The sequence below is a fragment of the Myotis yumanensis genome, unplaced genomic scaffold (genome assembly GCF_028538775.1).
Source record: "Myotis yumanensis isolate MYYU_CA2020_CCGP unplaced genomic scaffold, mMyoYum1.0.hap1 SCAF_11, whole genome shotgun sequence".
Lineage (NCBI taxonomy): Eukaryota > Metazoa > Chordata > Mammalia > Chiroptera > Vespertilionidae > Myotis > Myotis yumanensis.
The window spans coordinates 31999743-32015312 of record NW_027223762.1 but is presented as its reverse complement, the minus strand read 5'-3'; the positions used below and the strand labels follow the sequence as shown (position 1 = coordinate 32015312).

General features: G+C 38.6%; 1 pseudogene; it reads right to left on the bottom strand.

Annotated features, from left to right (window-relative positions):
• Positions 1-11870: 11870 nt before the first annotated feature.
• LOC139019636 (lethal(2) giant larvae protein homolog 1 pseudogene) lies at positions 11871-15266 on the bottom strand (annotated as a pseudogene).
• Positions 15267-15570: the final 304 nt, after the last annotated feature.

Here is a 15570-nt window from a genome sequence, read left to right as displayed (position 1 = left end):
TGCCTTATGAAGTAGGTACTACCCTGATCCTTACTTAAAATGAGAAAAGAGGCTCAGAGAATTCAAATGACTTCCCCAAGGGACAGCACTAGGATTTGAACTTGCATCTATTCAAATTCACAGACAAAGAGTCACTCCCCACTTTGGCAATTACCTCTACCCCACGCAGATTCAATAAAACACATAGTTTAAGCTTCCTCACATATAAGCTGTGTCTCCTTAGGCAAGATAATTTGCCAAGAGTCAGTTCCCTTCTTATTTGTCAAATTAGAGGCCTGGTGCATGACATTCATGCCCTGGGGAGGGGGGAGAGGGGACTTCCTCAACTAGGCCTGTGCCCTCTTGCAGTCTGGTACCGCTCAGGGGATGTCTGACTGCCAGCTTAGGGGAGTGGGCCTTAGCGCTGCCATGGAGGTGGGAGAGGCTCCTGCCACCACCGCTGGGCTAGCCAGCTGTGAGCCTGGCTTCTGGCTGAGCGGCATTCCCCCTGTTGAGCCTCTGCCCCTGGTGGTCAGTATGCATCATAGCAACCGGTCATTCCACAGTTCGGTCAATTTGCATATTAGGGTTTTATTATATAGGATTAGTGACAACAGAGGTTTTTCTTTCTTTAAAAAAATTGACCATTAAATAATATCATAAATGCAAAAAGTGCATTATTATTATTATTATTATTACCAGCATTAGGCTAAGGAGGATGGATTGATAGAGTGACCATTCAGAGTCTATAGGCAGGCTAACCTGGAGTTAAAATCAGTTGCTTACAGGAGTATGGTTCTCTGGGGGTTGATTTTAAGACTGAAACTTTGAGTGGAGGGATTTCCTTATGTAATGGGTCATCTTGTTTGTGGTATGAGTCATCAATGAGTTTTAGCTTCTTATGACAAGTAGAGCTTATCACAAATGACTATATGGGAAAGTTTTAGTCAGACACTGGCATTTACTTTTGTTCATCAGGATATTTGCTCATCATTGTCTCAATTTCTGTCTTGGAAAGGAAGTGAAGTTGGGTAAAGTGAAAATCTTTTCAGCTGCATTCTTTTTTTCATATAATTATACCATCTTACTGAGCACATATGTATATATTTCTTGTCGCTTTTATTTTTTTAGTTTAGTCACTGGGTTTCTTTAAATATATAATGATAGTATATGCTGATGAAACTTGCCACTTTTTAAAAAAATATATTGTATTGATTTTTTTACAGAGAGGAAGGGAGAGGGACAGAGAGTTAGAAACACCAATGAGAGAGAAACATCGATCAGCTGCCGCCTGCACACCCCCTACTAGGGATGTGTCTGCAACCAAGGTATATGCCCTTGACCGGAATTGAACCTGGGACCCTTCAGTTTGCAGGTTGATGCTCTATCCACTGAGCCAAACCAGTTAGGGCGACACTTTTTTTTTTTAACACATATTTTTATTTATTTCTGAGAGGAAGGGAGAGGGAAAGATAGAAAAATCAATGATGAGAGAATCATTGATGGGCTGCCTCCTGCACACCCCACTACTGGGGATTGAGCCCACAACCTGAGCATGAGGCCTTGACCAGAATATAACCCCAGACCCTTCAGTCCACAGGCCCATGCTCTATCCACTGAGCCAAACCAGCTAGGGTAAAACTTGCCACCCTAAAGCTAAATTCACTGTAGGTAATCCTGGGCCTGATCTTCAGAAACCAAATAATAGGATTATTACTTTATAGTTGTTAGGTTATAAATGCTTTCATATTTGTAATGTGTTTTTAGATTTCTGTAGAATCATGTGTGATGAGTCACTGTAAAGATTCATAATAACTAGAATTGACATTAATGTATTTTGCTTGGTTAATATCATTTTCAACTGGAACATGTATTTGGTCTTTTTGGTTCTGCACTGACTATTCCTATTTGGAGATAGAACTTCTAAAGAACTATGATTGTATTTTGCTATTTCCAATTCTGTCGTTTTCATTTGAACACATATTACATACAGTTTATTTTATACTGCAGTTATTTCTCAGTGCAATATAAATACTTCTGTAAACTTGTACCATTTTTGTGTATGAAGATCTTGAAATAAAAATAATCAACAGTAAACACCACAACTACAGCTGCATTTTTAAATATTTTATAATCCAATCAAATTGTTTGAGTAGTAATGCATTTAAATGTTGTTATGGAATCCCCTCCAGACTTTTTAAAATTGTTACTCTGTTCCTGGGTATGCTATTTATGAAATTCATAAGGGATGACATTTTAATAATAGAGCATGTGACTTAGAGAGCAGTGTTTCTTTTCATGTTTTAATATAATCTATACTTTTCTGGTTAACTTTCAGAGGGACACAACTACAAATTATACTTTTATTAATGAACATATATACATCTGTTATTGCTGCTGTAATTAAAATGACCTTAAATGAAAATTTTTATCTGAGTCATTTGGCATGTTTTCAGATATTTGGATAAAGAAGCAGCTTTACCTAAGGAAATAAGGTACCAAGTTGAAACCAAGTAAAAAAAATAAATTTGTAAAAATAAATTTGTCAAAGCATAGGTCATCTATAATAAAGTATAATGTGATTTTTAGGCCAGGTCTAGGTTCCTAATGAAATTCAAATTATTTTTAAATTTTACAGGCTACAAAAAATAATTTGGAGAGATTCCTATTATTTCTACTATTAGTAGAGCTAACATTAACTGAAGCTAACATTAACTTGTCCTATGTACTGGGGTAAGGCACTTTATACCATCTATGTTGAAATTTTATGAGACTTTTAAAAGTTGGAATGTTTGCTGTTTAATTTATTAAATTGATCTAAAAGAGTTAAACAATTTTGTGTTTAGTTTAAGACTGAGAAAAATAAATTGACATTAACTTTTTAGTGGCATTTACATAGAAAAACTAATAACTCTTTTTGTGGTTACATTTTAACATGACTCATTCAACTGCTGCTTTATTACATAATCACAGATAAATATGATTCAGCACCACTCAAGGGTGCTTTCATCTTTAAACTGAAATATGTTATAGAAACAATATTTTAAGAAAAATGTTTAAGAAGGGAAAATAACAAGGATTTGCATACTTTGGGATTCTCTGTGCTTCTTGGACTTATATGTCTATTTCCTTCACCAGGTTAAGAAAGTTTTCTGTCATTTTTTTCAAATAGGTTTTCAATTTCTTGTTATCACTCTTCTCCTTCTGGCACCTGCCCTGATGTACATGTTGGAATGCTTAAAGTTGTGCCAGAGGCTCCTTACACTATCCTCATTTTTTAAAAAAGATCTACTTTATATATATATATACTTTTTTATTGATTTTTAGAGAGAGGAAGTTCCTTGAGTATCCTTATAACTATTATTTTGAACTCTGTATCTGGTAGTTTGCTTGCCTCCATTTCATTTAGTTTTTGTGTGTGTATGTTTATGTGTGTGTTTTCTGGAGATTTTTCCTGTTCTTTCATTTGAACTTGTTTCTTTTTCTCTGCATTTTGGCTGTTTCCCTATATTTATTTCTTTTTTAAAAAACATATAGTTTTATTGACTTCAGAGAGAGAGGGAGAGAGAGATAGAAACATCAATGATGAGAGAGAATAATTGACTGGCTGCTTCCTGCATGACCCACACTGGGATTCAAGCCTGCAACCTGGGCATGTGACCTGACCAGGAATTGAACTGTGACCTCCTGGTCCTAGGTCGACGCTTAACCACTGAGCAACGCTGACCAGGCTATATTTGTTTCTATGTATTAAGTTGAGCCGCTACATATCCCAGATTTGGTAGAGTGGCTTTGTGTAATAGGTGTCCTGTAGTGTCCTGAGCTGGGTACTCCAGGTGTGCTGCTGTGTGGGCTGTGTGTACTGCCCTGTTGTAGTTGAGCCCTGATTGCTGTTGGCATCATTGGGAAGAAATGACCCCCAGACAGATCAACTGTGAGGACTGGCTGTGACTATAGCAGAGGAGCTGCTATGCAGGAGCTGACCCTAAGCAGACTTGCTTCAGTGGGCTTTGGGCCTCGCAAATTCTGCCCCTTGAGTGTGTCACTCAAGAAGATGGTAGGGGTGTCCTAATATTCTTTCATCAGAATAAACATATACTGAACAGGCAAAAACACTGGACAAAGTTTCATTGCATCTAAAGTTTTAGAAAAATTTGGGTGCAATATAACATGATCAGAGGGGACAGCAAAATGTAAAGTCATGGAGATAGTAGTTAGTCCACCAAACTGCACTCCTTGTTCAACTATATTTCCTTGAAATTTAGTGGGCAGATACATTTTCATCAAAATGGAAAAAATGGATATAGACACGTTGGCCTACTCTGTCAAATAAAATAATTTGCTGATATAATGGACAATGAAATATTTAGCAGACCCTTTTTTAAATGCATATTATGTGGGAGGCAATGCAGTAAACACTTTTATAGACAAATTACTTAACTTTCACATAATCGCTACAAAATATCTATTGTCAACCAATTGAGTTTCTAAAACTTGTGAAGTTTAATGCCTTACCTAATGTCACATAACTAGAAATGAATGGTAGGGCCAAGATTGAATCCCAGGTCTCCTACCCAAATACAATATATTATGGCCACTTCAAGATGACTTTAGAATGTTCCTATGGGTAAATGCATCCCTGCCTTTAACCCCCAACTCCCATTTTAAGAAATTTGTGTGATTGAATTGTTTCCCATGAAAATTTCAGTATACCAGAAGCTACTTGCCTGCTATAAAATATTATAGTAACACAAGCCATTGCTCTTTAGTCAAATTACAAATATCTAACTGAACCATAAAGTACACTTTATATAAAACGTCTTGGTGCGCATTAAATGGGACCTTCTCATTATCATCAGCATTGGGCAAAAGCAGTTGGTTCTCTCTGGTTCTAGATTGGGCTTTGCTCCTGAACATTATGAGCTTTTTCCCCCTCCACATCTGCATTCCTCTTCATTCTGGTTTATGACTTCACTCCATCCTCAAGCTTTAGTCTTTCCTATTGAAAAAATTCTTCCTCATGGAAGATGTCTTTATTTATCCCTCTGATGGACTCTAACCCAAACTCCAGGCAGTAATTGAGACTTTGTATGCCGATGTTTCCCTGCGAGACTTTTGGCTCCATGTTGGCCATAAGTTTTCACTCAAACTATGATTCCAGATGTCTGACTTCTTTAGGTAAGTTACATATTTTGTTTACTATAGACCACACCACAATTGTAGTGGGTTTGTTTTTTTTCCATGCAAAACTCAGACTAGCTCCTTTGCTAGTTTTTATATAACTAGCAAGTTAACATCTGACTGAAAATTTGATTGAAACTCTTTGCTGTGCATGTAAGTCAATTAATACTAGACATTACTAATAAATAATACCTGCACAGTCTTCTCTTAAACTTTAATGTAAATCCAGCCTTTTGGGATCATAGTAAAACTGCTTATCTTAGCCTGTTCATATATTCAGCAAATATTTACCAATGGCCTATTACAGGCCAAACACTCTTCTAGGAGAGCAGGTATATGTCGTAAATCACTGCAAACCTAGCGAGTAGTAATATATCTTATTAATTGTGATTTCCCAAGAAAGCGGTATACATTTTAGTGTTTCACAAATGTATTTGACCATAGAATTCTTTATTATTTTTTTCTCAGAACATCTCTAAGGACAAGTGTTGAAGGAAACGTGGGAAATCTGCCTGGGGAACTCCAAAACACAGGGTCACAAAAACTAAACAGTATAGATCAAGAATGTCTCAAAGAATTGTAATTCAAGCTGTTGTTAATATTACAGGACATTATATTAGCATGAAGTAAGTGTTGTGAGTTAAGTATGTATCATTTTTTTTCACACTTGGTGATGAGGAAACATATGTAGAAAATTCAAGTAGATGTCCAAAGGTTTCTCTGTTGAAAAATGTTAAAAGACAAAAATAAATACAAAACAAGAAAAAAGAGCACAGGTCTCTCTGATCAATCTGACAGCCATTCCCCCATACGGTCCACTTTTCACTGGCTTTTTAACTGGGTCTTCAGGGTAGAGAAATAGTGCTAGTCTGGACCCTCCCTGTTCCTAGGTAATAGACTTAAAACCAAATCTGAGCTTAATCTCAACTTTGAATTAGCCATTAAGGCAGCGGTTCTCAACCTTCTGGCCCTTTAAATACAGTTCCTCATGTTGTGACCCAACCATAAAATTATTTTCGTTGCTACTTCATAACTGCAATGTTACTACTGTTATTAATCGTAATGTAAATATCTGATATGCAGGATGGTCTTAGGCAACCCCTGTGAAAGGGTCGTTCGACCGCCAAAGGGGTCGCGACCCACAGGTTGAGAACCGCTGCATTAAGGTGTGAGAGGATGACATCTACAGGGGAAATTTACAATGAGTTTAATTCACAGACCCCCATTCTTGCCCAAAAGGGAAGATTAGCTTTGGAGCCTACAAATGATTTAATCACCACAATCACCACCACCACCATCATCACAGCCAGAGCCACAGTATTTATTATGTATGCGTTGGGTTCGATAAAATTTAATCTCCCCCGACCCAATCCTATGAGGTTGGTAGCATTAAAATGAAACAGATTCAGAGAAGTTAAACAAATTATCAAAAGTCAAACAGTTAGTAAACAGAGAAGCCAGGAATCAAATCCAGATCTGATTGATTATAAGGCCCTCAGGCTTTTACTAACCATTTTGTCTCTAAAATCTACAGGGATAATCTCTGTTTAAATTTCTCCCAGGGTCATGAATACATTGGGGTATGAAAATGCTATAAATATCCTTTCTCTACAAATGTACCTATTTCTGAAGCTGAGCACTGTGTTTTATTGTCATAATCCAGGACAGAAGAAAACGGGAGTCAGCATCCTAGCAATTCTGGTAGAATGCGCCTTGACTCTGTGTCCAACTCCAGAGCTGACCTTCCTGTGTGCTAAAAATCATCATGGAGAAAGGCATTTATCTGGAACTGTGACAGCCTTGACATTTAGGCAACTCCATAGGCATAGCTAGGTGCTTGTTTTGTGGAAAACAGAGACCAATGGATCCCCCATGGGATTGTTTTCTTCTACCCTCATTCAAGGTTTGAAGTACTATGGGTTACTTTATGCATCAGGCTAATGCTTTAACACTAAAATCTGGAATAAAACTCATTAGTTTTTGTCAATTGACCCTGTGGATAAAACATTTTCCTTCTCATTCCTAGAATACCTGTTATTATGGTTTACTGGATGAATAGTTTTTACACTTCACAAAGCTAAGAAGATCTGAATATAGATGATGACAGGAAAGAATACTAGAAGTTCAAATGAAACTATTCAGAAAGTCAATAACTTAACATTTTCAGAAAGTGTGTAACATCAATCCTCACTGATATCTCTAAGATAGATTTCTTCATTAAAAATCTATTAAGAGTTAGAAGAAATTTATTAAACAAATTATTAATATTTCAGGGCACTGCTAAATAGCAAATTAAAACAAAGCTAAAATAGCACAGGAAAAATATATTTTATGATTAAAAGTGAATTTCTACCTGACAGTGAGTTTTACCAAAGGCTAATTATTTCTCAAATATTTCAATTTGGAATCTTAATCTTTTTATTTTTCCACCTTGAAAGAACCAGTAGTCTATTTTTTTCCTCCATTACTATTTTGACTCTTTTTGAGAATGAAAAATACACATACACTTACATTGACTATTTCTATTGGCTATTTTTCTTTACATATGCAAATCACCACAAATTATAATGAGTGAACACTTTTCTTCTTCTTGGCCACTATGTGTGACACTGGATGCCTTGGTATATTGGTTATAATAATAGGTGTGCATTCTATATTTGTAAATAATAAAATATTTTCTAAAATGTTGAACAGATGACAGTCTTAAAGTTTATGCGATGCTTGCTTTACACCAAATCAAATGAATTCAACCAATAAACTTCATTAAGTATGGTTTCATAAAAAACTACTTTGAAAAACTACTCTTTAAATCTGATCAAATATTTGGTTCAATTAATTAAAAACTGTTGAGTGCAGGTTGACAATACTTGGTTGAATTTTTAACAATATGGTAGAGTGAAGGCTTTCAAAAAGTTCATTAAGAGCCAGTCATTTGAATTTAAACATTTTGAGACATTACTAATATATGTAGAAACAATGGAACTCATTTTTAATGCTTCCATCCATCTATGTACGCACACATGCATGTATGTAAGCCTCAGATATTTTTTATCATATTTTATATAAAACATTTAATTTCATAGAGGGTCATTAAGACAAAATTATGACTATATAAAAAAAGGATTTTGCCAAGAAGATGGGCAAAATCACAGCTGCTAATTTCTGAATTTTGCCAGACATGTAATTATAATACATTATAGAAAACAGTGTGTGGCAAAAGTGTCAATTTTAAGAGGCTCTTGAAGGATGAGAAGAATATGGGTACGTTGAGATAGAGTCAGGGAGGACTATGTTTTGGAATGAAGGAAATAGCATACTACCCCTATGTGGACAACCATAGAAATAGAATTCTGGATACAAGTTGTGAATTGAAGAATGTGAACAGCTAGGTTTGGAGGGATTTTAGAATATTTAAGTCATCATAGTTGCTTCATTTTGAAATGTGAGTGTTTATTTGAGCAGAGGTGAGAGAGATTATGACAAAAAGCTTTCATAACAATTAATGTGGTACGGAGCAGGGGCTGAGTTAGAATTGAGAAATAAGAAACTATTATTGGACAGTCATTGGAGATGTTCCAACATTGGCTGGTGACAACTTTGAAGAACTATTAAAGAATAAAGCATCAAACAGGGAGTGGACTAGATTTTGAAGTTCCTTCCAACTATGAGGCAGAGAAGTAGGGTAGAATACTGGGATCTGGTCTCTAATTTGCATGCTGATTTCACCTTTACTCTGACTATAACCTTGGGCAAATTACTTATTTCTGCAAGTCCTCCATGGTTTACTCATCTGTAAAATAGGAATAATTTTAGAATCTATTTCATCAGGTAAAATGTGAGGTTTAAACAGGGTAGCATATATAAAACCCTTAACACAGGGCTTCCAACAGTTAAGACCTCAGTAAACGTTTGCCTGTACTATTATTCAATTTCTAAATGTTAAGGTTCTGAACTATTTTAATAGAAAGGGGAGAAAATGGGTTAGGTAGGGATAACAGTGCTAAGGTAGGATTCATGGAATTTTGGAAATTCATTTGATCATTCAATTTAGATCAAACTGGGGCAGAAGTTAGGATAAATGAAAAAAATGGAGATTTTAAGAATGTGTAACTATAAAGATTGGATTATATCTATTCAAAACTAGAAAGAGAGATTTAAAAAAAGATTTCTCTCGGCAGGGATGGGTGGAGGTGGAAGAGGGTATAGTGGGGATAAATGGTGATGGGGAAAATTAAAATAATAAAGGCAGTTTCACTTACTGATTATTTCTAGCTAAATAGTTTTACCACTAATATCTACACTCCATGTACCTAAATAAATCACATTTCACAAAGGGAATAAATAAATAAATAAGTAAATAAGTAAATAAAGATAGATAGATTTCTCTGAGCTTTCAGAATTGATGAAGTTTTTAAAACTCAAATTGATGAATACACACACAGACACACACACACAAACAGGGTGCGGCAAAAGTAGGTTTATAGTTGTTCTTATGGAAAATATACAATAATTAATATGCACTAATACAAGAATAAACTATTTTGTGTACCGACAACTGTAAACCTATTTTTGTTTCACCCTGTACTTGTATGTAAATGTATGTTGTTTTTAAATTGTCTGCTTCTAATTTGAGTAAACAATCAGGCATTTGACTTTTTTCTAGCTGAGCTGAAATCTTATAAGTGATCCTTTCAATTTCCTATGGACACTGACTGAGCATTTTTGGTACTTAGTGCAACAGCATAGACTAGTGGTAGGAAGGAAGACTGTAACTAGGAGGCCTGGACACTACTTTTTCTCATCTCCAGGTCCCATGTCAGTTACAGGCTACAATTAGAACAAAATGATCTATGGCTATAGAAACAGACCATTTGACAAAACAAAAGTAGTTTAAGGGATATATTTTAATAACATAACACTTGTTTACTACTGACTAGGATATTTGAAAAAAATTTTTTTAACTACTGCAGTAAGTAGCTTAATAGCCATGATCACATACTCAAATACTTTAAAAGGTATTTTTTTTCCTCCAAATGAAAACTTTAGCTATCTCAGAGAAGTCATATCCTGAGTTCTGAATCCTACAAAGATTTCCCCCCTTTCAAAGAGTTTACTAATCCCTTCAGCCCGTGTGCTTTAAAATTTCTATTAGTTTTTAGTTTGTACTATGGGGGAAATTGGTGTCATTTCCTTACACTAAATTTCCTTACCTGGATAGTGTTTTTTATATAAATCACCAAACATGTGTGTGCATTACAGACACTACAGGGGGAAACAAAATTAACTGAGATTCAGGTCCTGAATTTAGAGTTTGATAATCAAACATGTATACAACTTATACAATATGTACAAAAGAAATAAGTGCTGTTTTATCAGCCTAAAGAGCCATGGAAGCACAGAGGATAAAGGGATTAATAAACTTTTTCCGGGTGGGGGATCTTTGCAGGATTTAGTACTCAGGATATTGCCCAGCACAGAGTGGATATTCAATAAACATTTGATAAATGAATGATATCTAAAGACATTTCCCCAAACTTTTTGGTTTAAAACAACTGTTTGAATATTTCTCACTAGAGGCCTGGAGCACAAAATTGTGCACGGGTGAGGTCCCTAGGCCAGGCTGGCAATCGAAGCGCGAGCATCTGGCATACAAGGGCAGATCCCAGCTGACTCCCACACCCCCATGTGCCCCCCTCTGCCTGAGTCATAGGCTCCCGCCTAGCACCCTCAGTGCCTGGCTGAGTGGCAGCCCCTCTCCTTGCTGCCACCACTGGTCGCTGTCTGCAGGGCAATCAGCAGGGCAATCGGGCCCCACTCACACCCACCTTGGCCTGGTGCCACCCACTCACCTGGTCCACCACCCTGTCATGGTCTCACTCTTGTTGGGGCCCATAAGGGCCAGCAGTGCCTCCACTGCTGCCCGCTACCAGTGCCACTTCACAGACGCCCGCCATGGTCTGTGCCGCCCCCTGGTGGTCAGTGCATGTCATAGCAAGTGGTCGAACTCTGGGTTGAGGGGACAATTTGCATACTAGGCTTTTATTATATAGGACTAGAGGCCCGATGCATGAAATTCGTGTAAGAGTAGGCCTTCCTTCCCCCAGCTGCCGGCACTGGCTTCCCTCTGGCACCCAGGGCCTGGGCTTCCCTCCAGGACCTGGGCTTCCCTCACAGCCTCAGTCCAGAAGGTCATCCGGAAGGACATCTGGTCTAATTAGCATATTATGCTTTTATTATTATAGATGGTGTCTGTAGGTTGGAATTAAGAAGGGGTTCAGCTGGGTAGTTGTGGCTCAGGGTCTCTCTTGGGATTGTAGTTAGATGGTGGTTAGAGCTAGTACTAGACCTAGAAAAATGGGAGTCCCAAGAAGACTGTCAGAGCTGTCAGAGCTGCCTAGACATATCTCTCTCTTCTTGTAGTCTCACAACCTCAGTATGGTTTCTACTTCAGGTGGGTTTAGGCTTTCTCACAGCATGATGGCCTCTGTGAATTGAGCTTTGTGCAAACTTTCAAGAACAAGCATTTTAGTTAACAAAGCAGAAACTTCATGACCTTTAATGACCTAGCCATAAAAGTCAATAGCTTTACATCTGCCATACCTTGTTAGTCCAAGTAGTCACAAAGTCAGCCCCTTTTTAAGAGAGGGCCCTTGGATCGCATCTTTTGACGGGGTAGTGTCAATGTCACATATGGGAGGGAAGGATTGTGGTTACCTGGAAAAAAAATCACCACAGTGAATTCAAGTTTTTAAGACATGTAATATTCTAACATAACAGTCCCTTTTCCTTTACTTTATAAAGAAATATGTCATGAAATCTGAAAAAAAGAATTAGAAGTGGATTTGGAATCAGAAGGTAGTAAAAATTATTTATGAGCCTTACTTTCTACTCAGTTTTATATAGTGACTTTATATCTTTTAATGTGTAAAGTCCTCATTTAGGCTATAAGATAGTGTGTTTATATCTATAAGATAGTGTAAATAAAACAACCTAATTAAGTCATACCATGACAAAAAAATTAATCTATCACATCAAGTGTTTGACATCATATAACAAAAAACAAACTGAAACAAAGAAACACACACACACACACACACACACACGAACCACGACAAAAAATTACCACATGTATAAATTACTTTTCATTTGTCAACAAGTTGCTTTAATATAGCATAGAAGATAAAGTCTTATTTGACAAAGAATACATCTCAAATTTGATTTTTTGTAGAGTGTTGATGAGGATTACAACTAAATGGGTTTTATTTTACTTCACATGCAAGAATCTCTTGATTCCAAGAGCTTTGTGCGATACATAAAATATTTCAGGCCAATACGATATCACTTGGTACATAACTCATCTCTTTCCCTTTGTATACCAAGAGAGCAAGAGAGTAGAAACATTGAAAACCAATAGTATAAAACTGCCACACTGCTAATGACTGAAAGAAAGCATAGTGGTAATTGTCTTCTGATCATGTGACCATGAAAGCCATTTCATGGAAAATGTGAAAGAATAGATATTTTAGTAATGTCTTCTAATTTCTGACGCTACAGTTCACAGAGGAAAATGTCAAGTGCGATATGTATACTATTATTTTTTAAACAAGAAAGATAAGAGCATATTTTCAAAGTGGAATCCATGATACTCTTTGGATTATAACCATTTGACTACTTTTAATATTTTCTTTTAAAAAATTAAGTATCATACTTAAAACTTAAAAGTTTTTATAACTTATGATGATTTGATTAGAGTTTAGGATAGGGAAGAAGTCCTAAAAGGAAATATTTTGCTCCAAGTTTACCTTTATTATTATAGCTACGGGGAAGAAAGCTTATTAAAGGAAATATTCTGAAAATAGCATCTGATGTAGACACACCTGATAAATAAAACAAATTTTTATTTAATTATCAAAATATTTAAATATGCACTAGTGTTGATATAATATTGCTAGTGGAGTCTGAAGGTTGTTTGTTGTTGAGAAACTGGGTGCTGGTTTTATTTTCAAGAGTTTGTGTGTTTTTTTGTTATAAATATCTCATAGCATCACAAAAAAAATAATAGCTCAGCATCTATCTCTTCGGCTGCAAATACCTTTTCAGTTCATTCATCTCCTTCATGTGTTCTGGGCTGCTACAATCAGACCTGGGGAAAAATATTTTTTTTTTCTTTTCCTTCAGTATTTCTTGCTTTGTTTTAGCTACCTCAATAACTCTTCCCTTTGTTCTACTTTAGAAGGCATGGCCATTAAAGACGTTTACAACTTGTATTTTCTGTCTGAGGCTCAGAAAAGTTTCTCAGCATTTTCTCAGAGGCACATGGGTAACCTTATCACTTATGAAATTCAGGCGTAAAGTCCATATTTTAGCTAAAAATAAGTATCTGATTTCTTTCCTGCGGGTTCAACAACATTCTAGGTAACAAGGCTGGGTATAGAGAATTGTGTAAAATATAATTAAAATATTTGTTCTGGCTCATTTTATCGGAACTATTTTTCTTTGTCCCTTTAAGAAATATTAAGTGCTTTGATTTTCTATAGTAAAAATCAACCTTTTAAATATTAAAACTACTAATTATAACAAAACGACAGAAAAAAACCCCAGGTGCAATCTACAAGGAAACCCATCCTGCCAGCACTCCCTCCCCCCTACCATCCCCCCCACCCCCATGCACACCTGATTAGGTTGGGGAGGTAGCACAGGCACTTCTCTGCATAGTCCTCACAGGACGCGCTGGCACGCGTGGCCAGTGCCTCCTTGTGCACAGAACAGCCCTTGTGGGCCGTCAGCTTGAACTTGACCCTTTAGCACACGTTGGGCAGTGTGAACACCTTGAACTGCTACTCAGATGCAATGAGCACCGAGTAGCCATCCTGCTTGTCAGGTACCTCCTCCAAGTCTCGCGAGACCCCATAGGGCTCAGGCGCGCAGCAGGTAGTGGAGCACGTGCAATCCTGCGAGGGGGCGGGTGCACATGCGCGCACGGGGCGGGGTGGGGTGCGCGTGCCTGCACGGGAGGTGCGCGGCGCATCAGCCACACATCCTTGCCCTCTGACCAATCTGGCGGCTTCTTGCCTCCCTCACCTCCGGAACGTAGGCGAGCAATGGAGCCCAAGTGTGTGCCACATGGTGGGTCCGAGGTGGGCCATTTCTTGAAGAAATGAGGCAGCGAAGTAGAGGCAGCGCAGGTCGCCTGAGAAGGAGTTGTAGGCCCAGTGAGGTCGAAGCCGCAGCGCCGCACCCCGACATTATCCCCACGTCCTAGGGGCAGGCCTGCGTCTGCAGCTGCGCATTGGCCTCCTGCACTTGGCTGTGGGCATTAGCAGCCGGCTTCTTGCTCAAGACTTGGCTTTTGCGGATGCGCGAGAAAGACTGGTGCGGAGATTCCTTGAATAGCTATCCAGGCGAGCAGCCCCTCTGAGGCTGGGAAGTCTCTGGGGGGAAAAGGCGCAGTTGGTCAACACAGGGCTCTTGCGTTGGTAATAGAAGAGGCCAAAGCTGTGACTGGTGCCAAAGGCCATGAGGCTCCGCCCAGCGTGTAGCATGCGGTCAGGGACAGCGGCTAGCGGTAGGCACTGAACCAGCCTTGTGCAGGGGCTCTGGGCCCTTACATGTGATGCCCTCGCGGTCCTGGAGGACATCCATGCTGGCCACGCTGACACCTGCGCAGAGGCACGTCACTCAGTTCAGGAACCAGCAAAGCACCTGGACTATCGTGCAGGCCGCCGCCAACCAACTGCGCTGTGTACTTGCAGAGAATCGCCCCTGTAGAAGTCGAAGTGGCCCGCCATGCATAAGGGCGGCCAGTCGTCCTCCGTGGCCTGGGCTTTGCTGTTGGCCTGCTTGCAGTCGGTCTGGAAGAGGCCGGCTGTGCTCAGCTTGGAGAGCAGCGGCAGCACCACATGGAGGCATTGCAGAACCGCACAGAGCTGTCCTCATGGTTGGTCAGCAGCAGCCCTCACTGCGATGGCTCCTAGGCCACATTCTGGCCTAGTGCTGAGCCAGCTGGAGGCGCTGGGGGCTGGCTGGAGTCTCTTCTGCTCACCATCGCTCACCAAACGGCACTGCATCCTGGCGGGGACGTCGGGGACGTGGGCCGAGCAGGTAATAGAGAATGATTACCGTGTCTTAATGCTGAACGTATACAGGAGAGTAGTTTTTCTAGCTCATGACCATATCATTTCTCAATACATGACTAAACTGTCACATCAAAACATGCTGGACACTCGGTGAGCAGTTGAGCATACTCTTTATTTGAAACAGAAGCTAGGTATAAAGAAAGTTGGAGTAATCAGAGCATTAAAGATACTATCTGTGCTTTGAGACATCTCTTAGTTCTTACCAACACTATTGTTATATCAATATTGTAATTTCTTAGTCATTCGCTCATTAAATTAGTGGTTGAGCAGGTGT